Source organism: Lynx rufus, unplaced genomic scaffold, assembly GCF_022079265.1.
Source record: "Lynx rufus isolate CCGP_SWC_20201006 ecotype Redwood Valley unplaced genomic scaffold, mLynRuf1.p SCAF_4, whole genome shotgun sequence".
Classification (NCBI taxonomy): Eukaryota; Metazoa; Chordata; class Mammalia; order Carnivora; family Felidae; genus Lynx; species Lynx rufus.
Window position 1 is genome coordinate 119,102,551 of NW_025814856.1, and position 21,599 is coordinate 119,124,149.

Sequence of the window (21,599 nt, forward strand, 5' to 3'; positions counted from 1 at the left end):
CTTGACTGGTTCTGTGCTTAATTTCTCCATCAGTCAAAGGAAGGCAATATTTCTTGCTCCTGTTCCCACTCCTCCCAGGGTGTTCCATGGATTAATTACCTACGATCTAGTAAGTGCTCTAAGTGCCTCATAGAAAGGAGTTTTTTTCAAACGCAATGTTCTACTTTGAAATGCCCCTGGAGAAGCATGGGCGTGATTTTGGTGTCTGGCTTCCCCAGGAAGGATCTATCTATCTGGAGATGCCACTCTAGCCCACTCAGTGTTCATTTATTGAAAGACCAGCCCCCGGGTAAGTTTGGAGACGCAAGCAAAGCGACCGTGGTCCCCTTCAAATACACACCTCCCCCAAATTCACAGCAAATGCTTGCCTTGAACTTCTCTTCTCCCTGAAGCCCTTGGTGGACCATCTCGTTCCTCCCCTGACAAGTTCAGTCTCCCCTTAGCGGCATCTGTGGTTTGAATTTAGATGCTGACACTTACCAGCTGTGTGATCTTGGGCTGGTTATTTAACCTCTCTGTGTCACTCCTCAGCTGTGAAATGAAGATAATAATAGTCATTTCACAGGGTGAGATGGTGGAGGTTTACAGGGAGGATGCAAAATACTTAAGTAGTATCTGGCACCTTGGAAAAGTGCCCTAAATGCTCATCAGTTTTATTATCCCAGCAGATGTCAGATTTGTATTGGACATTTCTACCACCCCGTTCCTGGCCTGGCAGCCTTCTCTGCCATATACATTTAAGGTTCTTGCAAGCATCCGTTTTCATCCTCTACCTGTTGCACTGTGTGGGGAGAGCTGATAGCATGACAGCCGATGTAAATTATCCCCTGGCCCGCGGGTGCCAGTTGGCAACACTGTAGTGGCCACACGACGGAGAAGTGGGGGCCAGGGCAGGAATGGGGTGGAAAGGAGGGACAAAGTCCCGGTGCCTGCAGAAGGAAGAGAGGGTAGGAAGGGTGATAAGATGATTCAGTTCAAATCAACTAACACATGTTGAGCGACACTGTTGGATGCACAGCACCGCACTTGTGTCTGTGGGGTGTGTGTGTGTGTGTGTGTGTGTGTGCACGTGCGTGGGCGAACACACACACACACACAAGCACTCACATGCATAAGCCTGTGCAGGGAGAGGTATAGAAATGTTTAAAAACACAGTGTCTCTGTCTCAAGAAGCTTGCAATCTAATGGAAAGGCTAAGACAAGTAGCCAAAAAATTTAGTTTAGTTCAGACTATGACATGTGAAAAGATAAGAACAAATGAGGGGCCAAGAAGGACACCCAGTCGTATGGGGAGTATTGGAGATGGTTTCCTGATGAGGGTGGCACCTGAAATGGTAGGAGGCATTGCCCCATTCAATCCTTCACTCAGTAAAACTTTATTGAGTGCCTACTTTGCGTCAGGTGCTGTTCTAGGTCCTGGAGAAGCAATGGCAAGCCAAATGGACACAGTTCTTGGTGGTAGCATGGAAAAGAGCATTTGGGACATGCGAAATAAGAAAAACAAAGGGACAGAGGCAGGAAAATGTAAGTTGGAGCATGGCTGGGACAACGGGGAAGAAGCAGCAGCTGGGAAGGCAGTTGGAAGCATGCGTGGGAGGGTTCAAATGCCAGGCAGTGAGCTTGAACTTCATTCGGGGAGGATGTGCATGTCTATAGAAACAGGAGGAAGTCAAGCAGGGCAGAGCTGGGACTGAGCAAGCCTGATCCACAGGAGCAAGCGGAGAAGGATCCGGGAGGGGAGGGGAGGGACGTATCAGAGCCTCCCAATTCCCGGGGCTACCGACTGCCAGTGAGGGCGCAGACACAGGAGGTGGCCGAGGGGTCCGCCGCAAGGAAGAGGCAAGCCAGGGAGAAGCAGAAGATTTGGTGTCAGGCCATGTCACCAGCCTGCCTTTTATAGGTTGTGTTAGCCAGGCTGTTACTTAACCTCTGGGACTCTGTTTCCCCATCAATGAAACCAACCAAAAAAACAAACACCACCGGAGAGTTGTTTTGAGAAATAAAAATAAACTGCATGGTTTTAGACCCTGAGTAAATAGTAATTACCGGGCACTGCATGGATGAAGTAAGTAAGGCATTCACTCGTTTAACTTTTCTTGCCCGTGGCCTGATTTGCCTAAGGCAGTGTTGGAGCAGATCCTGCAGACAAACGGGTGATCTTGCCCCCACCCTTGGTGACGCTGAAGGGTCAAATGTCTTTACAGAGTAGGGAATGGGTGTTGTTGCTTAATGGGTATAGGGTTTCGGTTTCGCAAGGTGAAAAGAATTTTGGAGATGGATGGTGGTGATATTTGCATAATAATGAGAATGTACCTAACACTACTGAACTGCGCACTTAACAAAGGTTAAGGTGGTAATGTCATGTTATATGTATTTTAACCACGATTGAAAAGAAAATAAAAAATAATAAACGAGGGCAGGTGTAAGAGGAGATAACATTTTTTTTTTAAGTCTTTATTTACAGTTCCAAGTCTTTGTGACCAGGAGTATGGTGGGAATCAGCAGAGACATAGGATAATCTAGATGATCCCATTTGGGGGGTAGATGGAGAGCTGGGTGGGTTTGGACACACTGAGCTTGAAGTACCAGCCAGACACTGTGTTGAAGCCATCCTGCCAGCCAAAAGAAATGTGAAGCAGGAGGCTGGCACAGAAGATGCACATATGGGGACCATCGGGGCTGAGTGGGGTTGACACGGAGGAAACAGATGTCTCAGAGCTCCATGGAGGACAGCGGAGAGAAGGTGAGAAGACAGCAGCTTTTCTCATGTCAGATAATGGGGATATCCAGGAAAAGCAAACCAAACAGTGGTCTCAGTTAAAGCCAGGCCTCAGGGGGCAGGAGGATGAGAAGGACAAGCACAAGGGGGAAGGAAGGTTCTAGGCCTCTGAGGCAACACCAGGGCCGCACAGCTGGTGTGTGTGCAGCCTGTCACCTAGTCTACCGCCCACGCACCATACTTCCGCGGCTCTACCCCGTCGCCTCCCCCCATGGCTTGCCATTGTTTCCATCACCTCTTCAGACCCCTCCTGTCCCCATGCCTTCTGCTTCCCCCGAACCTCAACCCTGCTTTCTTCCTCAAAATGGCGGTTCACACCTCTCAGCTTCTCCCTGCACAGCCTTTCAACTCTAGCTCCACGCCTCATTCTCTGGAGATAATTTCACCAGTACAGGAAAAAGTGCAAATACAAAGGTCACGACATACTATTCTTTTATTAAATAAGTGACCACAGTTAAAAAGAATGGTGACGGTCAGTGCTAAAGAGAGAATGAAGGAATGGGAATCCTCATATATGTAGGTGGCAAGGTAAACTTGGTGTAACCATCTTGGAGATTAATTTGATAATTTTTTTTTTATTTTTTTTAACCTTTATTTTATTTTTGAGGCAGAGGGAGACAGAGCATGAATGGGGGAGGGTCAGAGAGAGGGAGACACAGAATCTGAAACAGGCTCCAGGCTCTGAGCTGTCAGCACAGAGCCCGACGCGGGGCTCGAACTCACGGACTGCGAGATCACGACCTGAGCCGAAGTCGGACGCTTAACCGAGTGAGCCACCCAGGCGCCCCTTGATGATATTTATTTTTAAAAAATTTAAGCGTATTCTCTTTGACTCTGCAATCCCACTTTTCAGCACAGAAGTTTGGAAATCTAGGATGTTTATTGCAGCATGCTGAACGTTGCATCAGCAGGGAATTGTGGAATATATTATGGGACATCCATTCAAAGAATTCTGATCAATCAATCCCTGATAAATTTGCATTTCCTGGCCCAGAGAGATTCTATGGTACAGACCAATATACAGAGGATAAGTCTACATAATAAACGCACACAAATACCCATACATCTACCTAGATATATACAGATGTCTGTTTAAAAATAGAAAAAAAAATCAGGAAAAACATGCACCTGCCAATACTGATTATCTCAAGGGGATAAGATTTCTTAGGCAGACACAGGAAAAGAAAGGGGTAGAAATTTCACCTCTGTATATAATGTCTTTTACAAGTGGCAAAATTTGAGGGGGGGGGATGATTTTTCTTTTATGTATTTATCAGTATTTTTCACATAAAGTAAATTTAAATTTTTTTTTCAACGTTTATTTATTTTTGGGACAGAGAGAGACAGAGCATGAACGGGGGAGGGGCAGAGAGAGAGGGAGACACAGAATCGGAAACAGGCTCCAGGCTCCGAGCCATCAGCCCAGAGCCTGACGCGGGGCTCGAACTCATGGACCGCGAGATCGTGACCTGGCTGAAGTCGGACGCTTAACCGACTGCGCCACCCAGGCGCCCCATAAATTTAAAACGTAAATTGAAAAATATTCTCGGTAGAGGCACTCTCATGAGCACAGTTTATTCTCTGATATCAGGCAAAGACGGAGGTTTCTGACAAGCCAATGGATTGCCTGCAACTGGGTCACCTGATAACTCCCATCCAATCAGAAGCGGGCCGGGAGCAGGTGTTCCTGTCCGTAGCCATAGCTGGACTGTGGGGAGGGCGGTTTCGCTTGGAGGGGTCTGTGGAAATGCAGATGTCAACACGGAAATACCTAGTACTTCCCACCTCAGCCCAGGACATAAACTGGGGAAACATGTATATTTCAGGGACACGTAGGGAGAAGAAAATTTGAGGGAGGTTAAAAGAAAACTAAAACAGTGCAATGCAGAGAGGGAAAGGAGCCAGTAGAGGGAAGAAATTAGAGACACGAGCAAGCTATTCCTTGAATAAGCATTTACCAAATGACTACTATGTGTGGGTGTCATTCCAGTGCTGGGCATAGGGCACTGAACAAGGCAAGTACGATCCTTATTTTTATACAGTTCGTATTCTCTTGGGAGGGAGGTTTGAAGGTGGGGGTAGAAATTGACATTAGAAGTTAGGAGTCAATTTAGCTGCAAATGACAGAAGACCTGACATAACGATAGCTTTAGCAAATTACAGCCTAATTTCTCGGTCACATAAAAGTCCAGAGGGACATGACCCAGGGCTGGTAGGGCCACACCATAATGCCATCAAAGACGCAGGAGCCTAGTATCTTGGTGCTCTGGTGTCCTAAGTATGAGGCTTTCACCTCAGAGTCCAACGTGGCTGCCTAAGTCCTAGCAATCGCATTCACATCCCAGCCAACAAGAAGAAGGAAAGAGAATAAAAAGAGTGCTTCTCCTCCTTCTAAAGATACCTCTATTTATATTTCATTGACCAGAACTGAGACACATAGCTATGCCTCACTGCCAGGGATACTGGGATATGTGGTCTTGTTCTGACTGACCACATACCTGGCTAAAATTTGGGGTTCTGCTGCTAAAGAACAAAGAAAAAATGAATGGCAGGAGGTACCTGCTTGTCTCTGCCACAGGAAGAAGTCAGAAAATGAGCCAACAAAAATATCACAGGGAATAAATGGTTTGATGAGTAAAGTCCTGTGCAAAGAAACAAGATGAGGCTATTTGAGGTGGGAGTGGCCAGGTAAAGTCTCTCCACAGAGGTGAGATTTTAGTGAGATCTGAACAACAGGAAGAGCCAGCCAGCCATGGAAAAATCTGGGGGAAGAACACTCCAGGCAGAGGAAGAGAGCAAGGTGGAAATGAATGAAATGGAATGAAACGGTCGCCATGATTGTGCACACAAACAGACGCAGGGTCACGTCTGAGGGGTTCCAAGAGCGGCAGGAACACTAGTGGGCCTTAGTGCTCTTTCTTACAGACATTGTGTGCACATGCATGTGTGTGTGTGTGTGTGTGCGTGTGAGAGAGAGAGAGAGAAACAGACAGCAGACAGAGGCACTCTCTCTTACTCAGGTGCATGTTTGTCTGTGCCAGACTTTCCAGATTCAAAGTCTCGAGTGGATGAACAATTTGGAGGGCCAGAGATGGCAATCTAATCCAAACCCATCACGATAATAATTATAATAAAGTTTCTGCTACTCGGAGCTATGTTCCCTCTTCCCTGTCAACACCCACTGGAATCCACGATGTCTTTGCTGAGTGGGGAACTCGGGCTGTTGGTGTCAATGACACTGCGGCATTTCTGTGCAATCAGATGCAACACGTTCTGCTTACGGCCTCTCTTTGGTCCCGCGGCCCCCTCCCTGTGCATCCAGACCTGGCCTATTGTTCTGGTCCCAAGGCAGCTTGGCCAGAAGATGGAAGCCATTAAGAATTGCACATTCATTCCATTCAGGTTCAGGCGATGCCCAATTCCAATGAAGCCAAATTATTTTGCTGTTACTATGTAATTTAATTCTCGCAGCATCCTAGGAATTGGGCGAATAGATGTTGTTCCCGCGATACCGGTGGAAAAAAGAATTGAAACACAGGAAAGTAATTGATTGACCTAAGGTGAAGAAGCAGGCTGACTGCATCTCAAGACTCTCTCCCTTCGTTGTAAGTGCTTTGTCTGCTGGACCACACGGCCTCCTGACTGGCGTGGCTCCTATTTGAGCCACAGATCGCTAACATAAAACAGCCAAGGGATCCTTGCTCTGTTGCCTGCCGGGGCGACATGTGCTGCTCTTTGGAAGCCGACACACAATCATGGCGCGGAAAGGGTTACGCGCTTAGACCTGGGGATTTCTGATTTATACAGGAGAACAGCAACATTCAAAAGAGCATTTCTGCCAAGTGCTCTATTTTGAGGCAATCCCGCAGTGTAGCTCCTATCCTAGTTGTGGCCAGGTCAAAGGCAGCGGGAAGGGAGGAAACCGAAGGGTCCCGTTAAAATCATGGCTGGTGGGGGGAGCAAAAGAATGCCTGTTACCTCGCTGGGCATGTGAAATTTTATCCAAAGGATTAAAGGATATGGATGTGAAGTAGGGACTCGTGAGTTTCTTTCAATTGCCTTTCGCAAAGTTACTCCAGGCCGCGTGCTCCTCTTTTACCGCTAACAAAAGGGGATCGTGCTTGAATTCCTTCCAGGGTCTGGGTTCGTTTGGTTTTTTTCCACCCCCGAAGCGAACATTCTGCTCTCAGCTACACAGGTGCACAGCACAGCACCTTGATGTCTCATAAACCCAGCTCCAGCCAAGGCGCTCACAGACACAATGGCTGAATTTATGAGGCACACGTCAGCAGGGGGCAGGGCTGGCTCAGGGGGACAGATTAAGGGGCTCCTCGCTTCTATGTTACCAGGTCAAATTAAGTGCTGGCCAGGTGACCCTACAACACACTCCCCACTAATAAACAGGGGTCTTGTGTGAAAAATGGTCCCAAGACCTTGAATCAACTTTCATCGTAGACAGCAAATCTCATCAAGGGTGTGAATCTGCCAAAATATCAAGACGGTCTCAGCAAGAACTCGGGTTCAATCTAGCTTTAATGGCCGGCACCTTTCGAGGTTAGGCAGCAAATACAGTGGGGGCTGGATGTGTTCTTTGCCTGAGACTCCGCTTAGAATGTTATCACAAAGGCCAAAGCCCCAAGGGCGTAACTGCGGGCGTGTGTCTAGCATGAGGATGAGTTAGCTTGGGGACAGGGAGACCCAGGCTCAAGTCTCAAGTTTCCTACCTTCGCTTTGTGGCCTAGGCAAATCTCTCTCTTCTCTGTCACAGAGGCTGATTTTTCCCACCTCTTTGCACTGGTGAGGATCGAATGCGATGGCGTATATATAGTCGTTCGCTTGCAGTAAATGCTCAATAGGTGTAGACACTAGCAGGGTTAGGTGTGAAAAGGAGCGCGTTGTATGACAGTTGGGCTTTTTCCAAGCAGTTTTTATGGAAGAAGATCAGATCAGAGTGAGTTGAAGTCACAGGATCATTTCCAGGCCCCCATTGGCTCTCAGGGGGACACCCCTCTGTGATTCCGTCTTCTCTGCCAGCTGCCTCCCTTAATAGACTCGTCCCCTCCCCATTCAGGCCCTGGTGCTCCTGTTAAGGCTCTCAGCTGTGCGTCAGCTGGGCCAGCGACTTCTAGAGCTGGCTCTCTCCACGGAGCCTCACGAGATGAAGCTCTGTTTCCTGGCTCTGTCTCCATTCAGGGCCATTGCCGGATAAAAAGTACAATCACTGAATCCACGGTGGCCTGGCACGGAGCGCTATCTGTGCACACGGTACGGATAGCCATGACGCGCACCTGGCATTCTCCTGGAGACAGCAGGCAGCCAAGGCCTAGACACTTTCCCTAGGAAAGCCCTGGACATGTTAATAACTTGGAAGGAGAAAAGCCTCAGAAGAAGGTGCACATGATAAATGGTTTATTACATCAAGGACCCATTAGAAAAATTAATTAGAAGGTAAAAGAGAATGGAAGAAAGAGATGTGGCAGCTCCCTCTGGCCCAGTCACTTTCTCTCGGATCCAAGAAGCTGTGGGATGTGATTTAACATGATACATTAAGGCGTCACTTGGGTTCATACGTCGCCGTGCAACTCAGCGGCGGTGTGCCGGGTGGTGTGAGGTTACCTGCGGCAAACACGCATCTTTGTACCAGAATAAGGCGGAACCTACTGTGCCCATGAAGGACTGGGGGGCTTCCCCCGCTCCCTCCTGGAGATGCGGCCTGATGCCGCTAGGTGGGCCGGCCAAGGGGAGAGAAGTCCCTGTGTGAGCTGACCCTGCTTCTTAGCTCACCTCTTGCAAAGGATCGTGTTGCCAATAAAATGCCTCGGAAGCATTGTTCTGCAAAGTGGCTTTCGTCCCTTGTCCGCATGGGAAAAATAAACTGTGGAGTCCGAGCACAGCTCTGATTACCCTCCTGTCTAAGGAGAGGGCTTTCGTGGTTTCCTCAGCCTGACTGGTTGCCTGCTTTGGACCGCACTTTCTGGAACCTTCTCAGTTCTGGACTTCACAGAGCAGGGGTGTGTGCCTTCGGGGAGAACACCGGGACATATTCGAACCCACTTTCTAAATATATTGCAGAAGAGCTGACAAAGGTGACGTCTTCCAGAATGCAATTTAGAAAGAAGTCAGCGGAACCTTCCCATGCCTTCTTTGCCCTGTCTCTCATGGCGTGGCGCACAACGTCTCACGTGGCACAAGCAGATCAAGAGCACGGAGAAGCAGAATCAGGCCGCCGATTTCTGGAACCACTACGTGACGGTTGTTGGAGTCGATCTGCGGAAGAAAGAAAGCATTTCCGTGCATATGTTTTACGGGAGATTCAAAGATACTCAGGTGTTGGGGCCAAAAGGACCTGATTTCAAATCCAAACTCTGCAACTTTCTACCCCGTGACCTTGGGCAAGACACGTTTCTTTGCTGGGCCTCCATGTCGTCATTTCTAACTCGGAGAAAGTAACTCTAGTGTCATGTGGCTGCTGTTCAGATGAAATGAAACGCTGTGACTGACTGGCCTTCAATGGAAGGTGTTCCGTGCACGTGAGCTCCTCTTTCCCCGCCTTTCTGCTTTAAATCTGTTTCCATGCTGCACGCAATTAAAAGTTTACGATGTTCTAAAACTGATTTTCCAATTTAGGGGCAGTAAATTGTAAGTCGCTGCTATTTTCCTGAAATGACATTCTTTAGATTAGAGTCTGCTGGGTTTCTTTTCAATTGCATTAAATTCTATCCACTGCATTTCTAATAAGACACCAGCGTGTCTGCGAAGGATGCAAGATGGCTGATTCTGACTATGAAAGCGACCTACGGGAATATTAACACCCCAGACCATCGTCCACTCGCTTGTCCCCAATGGGGACGTCGCCAGAGAACGTGTCAGGCGCCTTTGAATGTGACACCACTGTGCTCATTGATTCTATTCGCCCGGCCTTGTACAATCTTTCAGAGACACTGAAATGAGCGCATTTTCGTTAAATTGTGATGGGAGGTACTGATGTGCTCTTCGAGGCTCCCAAGTGGGAGTTGCTCTCTTACTAAGACCATTAGTGTCTGCCCCACCAAGGCCAATGTCACCATCCCACATACTAGGGTCCTGTCCACAGACGGGGAGGAAGAAAGCTGGCTCGTGAAGGTCTGCTCCATAAAAAAGACTTGTTTGCTTTAGACTGGTCAGGAAGAGCCAGTCAAGGGCTGGAGCCCAGGGCGTGGGGAAGAGCCTTGTCCTCCTGGCACCCATACCCTGCTGATGATCCCCGCCCGGCCAAATGTCCCTCACCTCTGAAAACTAGCTGTCTGGGCAAAGACTTTTCTGGGCTACATCTTTGTTAGATGGTAAAGCTTTCTATCCCGCGTAAAAGCCAATTACTGTAGGGAAGGCAAATAAGCCCCGAGCACCTGTTTAATTTAGATTCTTTTCCCAAATACTCTAATTAACCCCGAGGAAGCCTGCTTTGAACAACTGACTTCCTTTGCACAGCTGTCAGATCCTTCCACCTGAAATCCTCACGCCCTCTGAAGCCCCCCTGCCTCCCTCAAGTGTCCTTCTTTTCAGGGTCTGAGGGTGGCACGGGGCCCACCATGCCCACTTAGGGTTACAAAAGACAAGTAAGCACAAGCTTACTTAGGCCTGAAGCAACCCAACCGCTCAGCACGTCAGGCCAAAGCAGAGAGGAAAAGAGGGAGAACAGCCCAGCTGAGCGCCTAGAAACACACCCTCGGGCTACAGGGGTGCAGGCAGCTTCCAAGCCACACATGGGGGTGCCAGGTTGTCTCAGGGGCCTGCTGGTGCCTTCCGGAAAGCTGGTCTCTGTGGGTGAGGAGGTTTCCCCACGTCTTTTCTGCTTCCTGAGGCCGGGTGCCGGTGCTGGATAGCAGGAAGAGGGCAGCTCCGAGGCCACCGTCTGTGGCACGAGGAGCCACCCCAGCCCGCCTGCTCCACATTCAGCCACCCCTGGACTGGCTGGGCCCAGCTGCGGGGAAGGGTCGGGCCAGAAATAGGAAAGAGGGCGCAGAGCAGATGAACTCAGAGGGAAGGAGACCCTGAGAGCTTGTGCAAAATCCCTCCGGCAGGAAAAAAGGCAAAAATGAAAGAAAGCACATTCAGGCAGCGCTTGCACAGGAACAAAGTCGGTTCTCTGATGCCCTGCAGATTTCAGGGACTTTGAATGTACCGACAGGGAGGGATGGGGTGAAAGGCTGAACCCCATGAAGGGCAAATGTGTTCTCACGGAGGCCTGAAGGCTTTCTCTGAGAGGAGGTGCCCTTGCCCAAGGGAGGGGGCAGGCTTCAACGGGGGAATGGGCAGAAATGTTTCCTCCTCGGAGCAGAACTGGCTCCAGGTGGTCGTGGCTTGGCTAGCCGTGGGATGTTTCTGGATGTCTGCCTGCGCGTCCTGCATAGCGTTCTGAATGTGTGTGAACAGTTATGCAAAATTCTCCCTTTTCCTGGCCCAAAGCGAGGAAATGTTTAGGACGAACTTCCTAATAGTAGAAAGGGCTTTTATTCAGAAGCCAGTAGAACTTACAAATGACCAAGAGCAGAGCAGGCTTAAGTCATGTGGTTGAATGGAAAGAACCGGGGTTTAGAGTCAGATTAGACTGAGTTCAAGGATACCCCCCAGCATAGGGTGGCAGCTTGGGTACACCATTCAGCTTCACTGGGCCTCCATTTCCTCATCTGCACCAGGTGAGTAAGAATACCCCTTCTCTTGAGAGTGGCTGGGATATGGAGTCACGACACCCGGGGGCCTTTATAAAATACTGATGTCCAGACATTCCGATTTCATCAGTCCGGGGTGTGGCCTGGGCAGCAAGATTTTAAAGGCCCCATCAAGTGATTCAGATGTGCCGTCAAGTCTGGGAATCACTAGCCTAGAAAGTACTAAGTGATCAGCAAATGTTTGCCCTCTCCAGGACCAGCTACATAATCTGTGGCGCCCGCTGTTTGGAAATTTTTCATAATTTCAAGATGGCGAGAGTAGAGCATTAAATCAAGCCCAACCCTTGTTTTCTGCCTTCTGCTCACTTCCAGGGGGATGATTCCCCACACTAAATTATAAAGGAAAAGAAGTCACGTGATGGGCAAAGGGAACGAGAAATGAGGCGATCCAAGGTAGTTGTGGGGGAGTCTCTTGCTAGCAGGGTTGACAGGATATTTTCTTCAAGAGCCCGGGACCTGTACAGAAGGAAGCACCCTGGTTGTGGGGTCCTGAGGATGATACTGAGAAGGCTTTCTACAAACCTAAGTGGAGAGCTCATTCCCACCTCCTCACCAGTCCACATCAGCTCGTACGTGTCCATCCGTGGCAACACGAGACATCACGGCACCAAAGCAGGGATTCAAAGCAGGAAGAGTGTTCGTGTGGGAGATCATTTCTGTGATATCAAGACACTTACAGGAAAGACTTTATATTTCTGTGATATCAAGACCTTATAGGAAAGGCAGTGCAGCGATGAAAAGAAATTTCGCAAGAAGGATGGGACACACTGCATCTCTAGAGAGAAGCCAGGCAAAAATGATGTCGTGGAAAATTAAACCCTTTGGACCAGCCATCCAGCATGCCCTTTGGGTGGCATCACTCATTTTGGGGTGCTGATGCTGGCTTCCCCTCCTCAGCCTTTTCAAGGGTACCCGAGACTCCATTAGGGACCCTTGATGCTTTAATGCTGTTTTACTAGAACAGGGAGGCGGCAAAGAGGGAAGAGAAGCAAAGGGGGAAGAAAGGCTGGTGTGTGTGATCTCCTCCTTGGAAAACTCCCCCTGGATCCTGGGGCCGATTCTTCCCCCAGCCCTGGGACGCAGTGATTTAGTGAAAGGCACTTGTGGCAACAACTCACAGGCTCTGTGAAAACATCAGAAATGGGCTAATCCTGCAGAGAATTTATAGCCGTCTGGTCCCCACTCCACTGTCTGGTCCTTAGGCAGGTTCACACAAAAGGTTCAGTGATTTCCACTCAGCCAACAGAAACTCAGAGCATCTGTGCCCAGGCCCAGCTGGTGGCTTGAGCCCGATTCGAGGCTGTCAATCGCAGAGGTAGAGGAAATAGTTTGGGGAACGTTGATTAAACAACAATGAGGGGCAATGAAAAATCTGGGGATTCTTCCCAGGTTCAAAACGGGAAGAGGAAAATGCGTGGCTTCGAGGACTCTCTGTGGACATTTCATCGGCCATGAGGACACTCAGCTTGGACACTGAGGGATTCTGCCCTCCGGGCCTCTGGCTTTCATCTTACCGCTTTGGGATTCGGAAGAGAACAAAGCAAACTTTTTCCAGCCCCTGCCCCTGGTCCCAGGCTTTATGCTCAGCCAGTTGTTCACCCCTGTGAGGGTCGGTCCTGCCTTTATAAAAAAAAAAAAAAAAAAGTGGGGATAATCAGAGGGTTGGTCCATGAGTTAAACGAGATGATGCATCTATCTCAGCACTTCCTGAGAGCATAGAGACAGGGCTCAGTAAATGCGAGCTCTTTAGGCATCTAAGTATCATCCTCACAGAGAACCTGGAAGGGCAGGACTGTTATTCTCCCCACTTGAAAATGAGGAAAGTATGACTTAAGAGAGGTTAAATAACTTGGGGTGCCTGGCGGGGGGAGGGCTCAGTTGGTTAAGCATCTGACTCTTGATTTTGGCTCAGGTCATGATCTCACAGTGCTTGGGTTCGAGCCCGTGTGGGGCTACTGTGCAGAGCCTGCTTGAGATTCTCTCTCTCTCTCCCACCTTGTCTCCCTCTCTCTCTGCCCACCCCCTGCTAGCTCTCTCTCTCTTTCTCAAAATAAATAAAATTTAAAGAAAGAGAGAGAGAGAGAGAGAGAGGTTAAATAACTTAAATCAGTTAGTGGAAGTTCCAAGATCAGATCCCAGGTACATCTGAGCCTTGGGGACACCAAAGACCTCCACGAGCACAGGGGTCCACCAACTATGATTTCCACCCGAGGCTCACCCTACCCAGTTCTGAGGTCATATGTGTCAACTTGAAGATCTAAGAAATCTCAAGGCTAGACAGAAGAAGGAAGATGGAATAAAAAGGAAGGAGGAAAAATACCTGAGACGGATGATCTCACTAATCGGCAAATTTAAAAAGAAATAGGAAAAGAAAGGGACAATTTTGCTCTCTGTGGCAGCAGTGGGGGCCGCGGTGATGAGATGGGGTGGGCATGGCCAGTTCGAGGAGTGGCCTTCGGCGGGATTTCCAGGATGGTTGCTGGACTCTGATGCCAGATCTGAGCTGGCCGGCCGGCCTGGAGAAGCTTTCTCAGTTCCAGCAAAGGCAGGCCCCGAATTCTATCCTTGGCCTGGGCGCAAAGTCAATGGACCCTGGGCCGAGGGGCCATGTGCAGGCTTCCATGCTGGGCTCTGAATCCTCGCAGGCCAGGAAAGGAGAGAGGGAAAGACATTTCAAGTGCGCACGCACAGCACTGAGCTGTGTGCTCTAGGCCAGGATGGCGGCCACTGCCGAAGGGGCTGGGCCGCGGCACAGTGGCTCGAAGAATGATGGAGTGGCCTTTAATTGTTTATACTCCGCAACCTGGGTAGTGTTGGCAACAAAGCAAGAATGGAGAGGCTGCTGGCAGCCGAGTGACAGGCTGGAGAGGAAGCCTCCACCCACCTAAATGGTTAAATGGCCAGTTTGCCAAGGCCACTGAGCAAAGTGTTACCTCACCACGGGGCAGATTAAAATATGCATTTTCTCCTAATTGAGCACAGTGAAATCAGCCGGCGGTCCTGTCACAAGTGCAGGAATGAATTGTCACAGCACGAAACACGCCACTCGACAGAGCATCTATTATATGGGGGAAAAAAGCCACATAAACTTCCCTCACGTTGGAATTTCAACGGATTTGAAATTCGTCCAGGGGGCTTGGAGAAGCCTATGTGAAATGGTCACCCAGCCATCCTAATCTTCTAGAACGGCAGCTCATGATCTAGTGATAGCATCTGGGGCCTATCGCATACCAACATGGCAAGGTCTAGTTTGCAAATTGGGCAAGACGGCTAAAAACTCTTTGTACTGATTGTCTTTTTTTAAAAAAAAATGTTTTATAGACTTATATGGTTAAGTATATATTAGGGCAAATGTATATAAGGCAAATCCTATTTTTCTACCGCTTCCCATTACAAAATTAAAAAGTGTGTCCTTATAAGAGAACAGAAAATCCCATGACAGAATAAGTCGATTCTATCCACAAATCTGGTATAGTACCGGACAGAGCCGCTTAGAGCAAAGACCAGCGTGAATCTCTCCCTTACACAGATCCCTGGGGGATGCTAATGACACGCTGGCATGAAAGCTTTCACATCAGGCTCATTTCTGAGCCACCACTGGCTGGTGTTAGTTATGAGACATGTCAAGCTAAGTTGATGTCAACACTCTGGAACAGACAGAACCTATGTTCTCCGTTTTTAACTTCACAGTCCTTGATATTTTTAACACATCGATAGTACGTTTTGGTTTAAATAGCCCTCATTTCAGGGGCGCCTGGGTGGCTCAGTTAAGCGACCAACTTCAGCTCAGGTCATGATCTCGCAGTCCGTGAGTTCGAGGCCCGCGTCGGGCTCTGTGCCCACAGCTCAGAGCCTGGAGCCTGCTTCGGATTCTGTGTCTCCCTCTCTCTCCGCCCCTCCCCTGCCCATGCTCTGTCTCTCTCTGTCTCAAAAATAAATAAAAACATTAAAAACAAATGAAAAATAAATAAATAAATATCCCCCATTTCAGATTGTTTACAGACGCTTCCCCATCCTGATCTCCTTCAACTTCTCTCTTCCACGGAGGCATCCAAGTGAACTCAACGACAGGGCCCTTGTGGCCCAAGACCCTATTTCAAATAGGTAGCAAACACCCCTGTGATTGGCACCTGCTGAGCTCAAGGCTACCTGAAACCTGCTGTTGTTTTCACATCGCGTCTCAGTAATGGATTCTGTGTACCTAAATGCAGGACTTTGCATTTATTTTTATTAGCTTCCTTGTTATGGTTTGAACTATGTTTTATCCCATTGAGGACATTTTGAATCCTGATTGTGTCATCAATAAACTAACTGTTTCTCGCACTGGTAGGCTATATCTATGGACTGGATAAGCATTTCTTCTTTGCGTTCAACCAAGTCAATGAGAAAATATTCACCGGGTTCGAGCACAGAGCCTGTGACATCTTCTAGAAACTTCTCCCTGTCTGTCAGAATCCTCTGGATTCACCATGTCAGCCATTTGCTGGAACCTCTTTCTAGAATATATGCTTCTTGGAGTCAGGGACTGTGGCCACTCAGTAAATACTAGTGAGTTAATGCAATGGAAAAATTTTGAGTTCTGTTTATTCTTTTATTAAGAAGGACAATCAGGGTGGCTGGCTGGCTCTGTTGGTAGAACATGCGATTTGTGATCTCAGGGTCATGAGTTCAGGCCCCACTCTGGGCATAGAGCTTACTTTAAAAAAAATGTAGAAGGGAAGCTATACATTAGCCTAAGACTTAGCATGATTACAGGTGACCATATAGAAAATCTTGTGTTTAGGATCCTAATACAATGTGTGACATACAAAACGTAGCCCATATGTAGAAATGCAAATACAGTATCTTTTCCTGGAGACACAATGGACTATAATGACTTCTTCTTTGGTTCTAAGAAGTGATTGGAGATAAAAATAGACTAATTAGCCTTAATTAACACATTTGCTTATTCTTCTTCCCTGCTGGTGACATTAGCTTATGTTCAGTCTTCGGTAGCAACACACACATCTTGTTGGTGAAGCCTAAAGTCAGAGGTAGGAGATGTGGGTAAAGAACCTGACATCCACTGACCCACTCTAGGTCCTCGGGAGGTTGCTTGTGGCCTTGAAGGTTCCAGTTATGAAGAGTCTGGCAACTGGGTTGCCTGAAGTCGGCAGACGGGGGAGGCCAGCAGCAAGGGTGGGCCGCATGGGTCCCTCGGCGTGGAGTCTTCTTGTCCCTGGCCGCTGTGACCCTAATCCTAATGTTACCTGATTTCCAGATACTTCCAGATACTTCTTCCAGATACTTCACAGATACACTAGTGAAATACCAGTGTAGTACTGGGAGACTGACCGCAGTAACAGAGACAGAAAAAATTAGCAACGACGGACATTAATTGGCTGCTGACAGCGTGTATGTGCATTATCATAGTTGATCCTCACAAGAGCCTAGGCTCTACCTCTAATGGAGGTTGAGTTATTGTCCCCTTCGTGGAGGGGGAAATTGAAGCTTAGGGTGTGGGGGTCACTTGGCCGAAATCATGAAGCCGAGAGGTAGTAGCCTGACTCCAGAGGGCTTGCGCCTGACCACTAGGCCACAGTGCCTTCCTTGTCATTCTACACTGGGTGCCGTTTGGTTAAATTTAATCCCACAAGTAATACCTGAGTTCCCATCACATGTAGACACTATGTGAGGTGGCATAAACATTTCCGGTCAAAAGGCAAAATTCCCAGCTGGTGGATCTTGCAGCCCCCGGAACTAGGTTTTGCTGTGGTAACAACCTCAAAACCAAAGCTGGTTGACCAAAACCAAAGCTGGTTTCTCAGTCATGCTACATGTCCAAGGCTGATCAACTAGGGTCTCTGCTCACTATGATCACTAGAGGACATGGGCTAACGTGGCAGCTCCCACCTCGAACACTGAGGTCTCCCAGGAGAGGAGAAGAGACAAACATGGAGGGCTCATGCCAGGCTCATCCCAGAAGGGACACACATTCCTCCCACTCCCTACACATCGTCTAGGACACATCGATGGCTCCACATACTCAAAGAGGGACTTGGTAATCTGATCCCATGACAAAGACCACCACAAGGAGACGAAGACTAGCTGCCTCACAAGGCAGAATGTGGTACGTCGTAAGCTGCGTGCCATAGGTCAGAAGGGCCTGGAAAATGATTCCTTTTTGTGGGATCAGGAAAGGCTTCATGGAAGAAGGATGGGCTTTACAAGGTAAGTGAGACCATGGTAGGCAAAGATCGGGGTGCGGTGGGGTGAGGACCTAGGTGGAGATAAGAGTAAGAGTAGAGGCTCAAAGTGGGGAAGGGGTGGTCACTGAAGGAATAATAATACCTTCTAGAGCACAGAGTGCAGGTGGTGCATAACAAGGGCAAAGTGGAAGGCTGGACTGAGGCTGCGTCGAGAAATCTGTTGTCAATTTGGTGGCCCATGGAAAGCCCTGGAAGGGGCAGCTGTGACACCACGATCAGAGCCATGCTTTAGAAAGTTTCTTCAGGGGCGCCTGGGTGGCGCAGTCGGTTAAGCGTCCGACTTCAGCCAGGTCACGATCTCGCGGTCCGTGGGTTCGAGCCCCGCGTCAGGCTCTGGGCTGATGGCTCAGAGCCTGGAGCCTGTTTCCGATTCTGTGTCTCCCTCTCTCTCTGCCCCTTCCCCGTTCATGCTCTGTCTCTCTCTGTCCCAAAAATAAATAAACGTTGAAAAAAAAAGAAAGTTTCTTCAGACAGCAGTGGCACAGAGGGGAGTTTGAAGTTACGGCCTCAGGGGCAGGGAAGAGGCTGTTGTATTCCCTCAGATGAGAGAGGAGAAGGGCCAGGGGGAGGGGCCAATGAGAATGGAAAGTAAAGGAAGGGTGGAAATAAAACCCCCCAGAACCACAGACTCAGACAGGCGATCAGGCTAAATAATCAAATGTAATCAGGAGGGTTGGGAAAGGGAGGGAGGGAGGGAGAGGGAGAAGGGGGGAAAATGCCCTGATTTCAAGCCTGCGTAAGTTCTTGGATGACATCAGTGGCCTTTCTTGAGAAGCCACAAGTGGCATCTAGCAAGGTCAAATCAAGTCTTACTTCTATGAAAAAACAGATGCCCCAGGCACCGTAGATATCGTACTAGGCAAGAGCTTGTTGCTAAATCTATCAAATATTCTCCTCTCCCAAGAACATTTGAATTAAGTCACTACCTCCCAAGTGTGCCGTAGGATTTGTGTGCTAACCCTTACACACTGGCACTGACCACGGAAAAATCTTTGACAACCTGTAGCTGGTGTGAAAATACGCTTCGTGTCTTCTTTAGACTTAGCAGCATACATATTTTATGAAAAGATTTTTAAAAACATCAAGGAGAGCCCGTGTGTCGGCGTGTTCATTCTATATGCATGAACGAGAATTCGATTCAGGAAACCTGAGACAGGTTATAGGGGATTTTTGCAGAGTCAGCAAGGTGTTATACACCGATCACTATCATGAAGTCCAAGGCCTAATTAACCCTACTTGGAAGCACAATCAAAATCCACCGAGGCTATTTTAACTCGAGGTAATTTTAACTTCAATCCAGTCTTGCACACATCAGAGCAGCTCGGTGACTACCCCCATCTAATCTGCCTCGCACAGCAGGTGTATCTGTGAAGGCTTAGAATCTGCTTTCCAGTGAATATAAAGCTTTGGTTTTATAATGAATCATATGCATCAGTAAACTTACTTTAATGTTTCCGCGTTGTTGTCTTACAATTAGATCAGGAATGCCAGACAGTTTAGTAAACAGGAAAATGCAAAGCCTGGAAATAGGATTCAGCTTTTTGTTGGGATTTTTTTTTTCACATATTTGGAAAGCACGTTGATTCCGTAAGGAAGGAGCAGGATCTTGGAACTTGAGTCCGAGACGCCACATAAGGTCTTGCTACTCGGGTGTGGTCTGTGGCCCAGCAGCAACAGCATGACCTGGGGCTTGTTAGAAATGCACCTTCTCAAAAAAAAATTAAAAAAAAAAAAAAAAAAAGAAAAAGGGGCGCCTGGGTGGCGCAGTCGGTTAAGCGTCCGACTTCAGCCAGGTCACGATCTCGCGGTGCGTGAGTTCGAGCCCCGCGTCGGGCTCTGGGCTGATAGCTCGGAGCCTGGAGCCTGTTTCCGATTCTGTGTCTCCCTCTCTCTCTGCCCCTCCCCCGTTCATGCTCTGTCTCTCTCTGTCCCAAAAATAAATAAACGTTAAAAAAAAAAATTAAAAAAAAAAAAAAAAGAAATGCACCTTCTCAGGCTCCACCTCAGCCCGACTGAATCAGAAGCAGCATTTTAACAAGATGGTGGGGGGAAGCTGTGTGCTCGCCTGAAGTCTGAGAAGCACTGAGATAAGGGACCTAACACAGTGGACTAAAGACATTTAAGTGACACATGACCTGCAACGAGCCAGAATCTACATCCGTTTCAGCCAAACCTCTGGATTTCTGTAAATCCCAGAGCATTCAGCTCAAATCATTACGGCTTTGCTCTCTTTCCACTGGAATTTCTTCGACAAAATTATCGCTATCTGATACCTGCTCTCCCGGCGGACTGAGAAGATGCAATTCGTTTCAGAAGGTTGACAATTTTTTCCACGAATACACATTTTGTCTCCTTAGTTCCATTGTAGGCTCTTTGAAAGCAAGGCCAATTTAGTCTTCCTAGACTAGTTTTCTAGACTAGAAGATCCTTCTAGTATTCTGCTAGAGTCCTTCTATTTTAAAGTGGTTGGAGGTTGTCTAGTCTACTTAGCACTTCTCAGCCTTATAAAAAGAAGTTTGTTTATTTACTTGTTTGGTTATTTATTCAGAGAGTGAGAGAGGAAGGGGCAGAGAGATAAGGAGAGAGCCGAAGTAGGCTCCATACTCAGCACAGAGCCCAACGTGGGGCTCGATCCCACGCCCATGAGATCATGACCTGAGCCGAAATCAAGAATCAGACGCTTAAGCAACCGAGCCACCCAGGTGCCCCAGCACTCCTCAGCCTTTTGAAACGTACGCTCTTTTTTGAAAACTGTGAAGGTTCCATGTCCTAATGTTCAGTGAAAAAAAGTAAAGTCCAAAAGAGTATTTGGAGTATGCTACCTTTCATGTAAAAAGAGAGAATATAGGAAAATACCCAGCCATGTACTCATTTGCACAAAGGAAATGCAGAGAGGGTTAGCCAGAAACGAAGGGTATGGGCTACTACCTACAGCAGGTGAGTGGACAGGAGTGGAGAGAAGAGGAAAACAGAAGAGGGGAGGAAGGGAGGAGGAAAGAGCCATCCTTCTATGAGTACATCTTATGTATAGTTTGACTTACGCGTCAAAGTAATGCTTCACATATCCCAAATAAATAAATAATTCAAAGCAATCAGGATGTGTGTTGGCGGGGGGGGGGGGGGGGGGGCAAATGGAATACAAATACTAAAACTAAATCTAGCTCTATTGCGAATGAACAACTACATTAAAGGGATGGGGAAGAAAATAACTAAACAACTGTGGAAAACAGTGTCCTGACTGGCTACTGTAAGGCTAAAGACAAGCAGCATAAATGCTGTGACCTGGTTAGCAAACATGTTTCTCACAGGACTATCAGCTAGCAAGTCTGGAACTAATCTATGTAGATAATAGAACTAATAAATAGGTAAACTCATCTTAGAATTCGAGAGCAGCAGTTTCCACCATAGAAGAAAGATGTTACAAGTAAGAAAAGGGATATGTATAAAATGATCCCTGTGATAATTAGTTTTAAATCATATTCATATCTATCTATCTATCTATCTATCTATCTATCTATACATGTCTGTCTCTCTTTATATGTATATGTATATACACACATATATGTGTATATATATGTATATACATATGCATGTGTGTATATATGTATATACATATATGTGTGTATATACATATATATATATATGAAGGCCTAAAGGCATTACCACCCAGGAGCAATGAACACACCTACAACATAGCTATCTGGGTATCTACACAGCACTGGCCAATAAAAAGAATCAGAGCTTTTGGAGAAGTGGCCAATTCTGAGCCAGGACATGGAGAATACAAGATGAGTCTAGAACATCTTCTAATGCCAGAAAACAAGAAAATGCCCCCCAAAAGATGAGAACATGTTCAAAGAAGAC

The 21,599-nt window shown here is 47.7% G+C and overlaps 1 long non-coding RNA gene across 3 annotated transcripts in view; it reads right to left on the minus strand.

Annotated features, from left to right (window-relative positions):
- Nucleotides 1-21,599, minus strand: part of LOC124525166 (uncharacterized) — an 85,843-nt gene that overhangs the window by 41,741 nt on the left and 22,503 nt on the right. For 2 of the 3 annotated variants that reach the window (XR_006965394.1, XR_006965396.1), the window contains exon 6: nucleotides 8,172-9,046. The exons of the other annotated variant lie outside the window; for it this stretch is intronic. This is a non-coding gene — a long non-coding RNA (uncharacterized LOC124525166). Of the gene's footprint in view, nucleotides 1-8,171; nucleotides 9,047-21,599 lie in introns of those variants that run through there. 3 annotated transcript variants of the gene reach the window in all.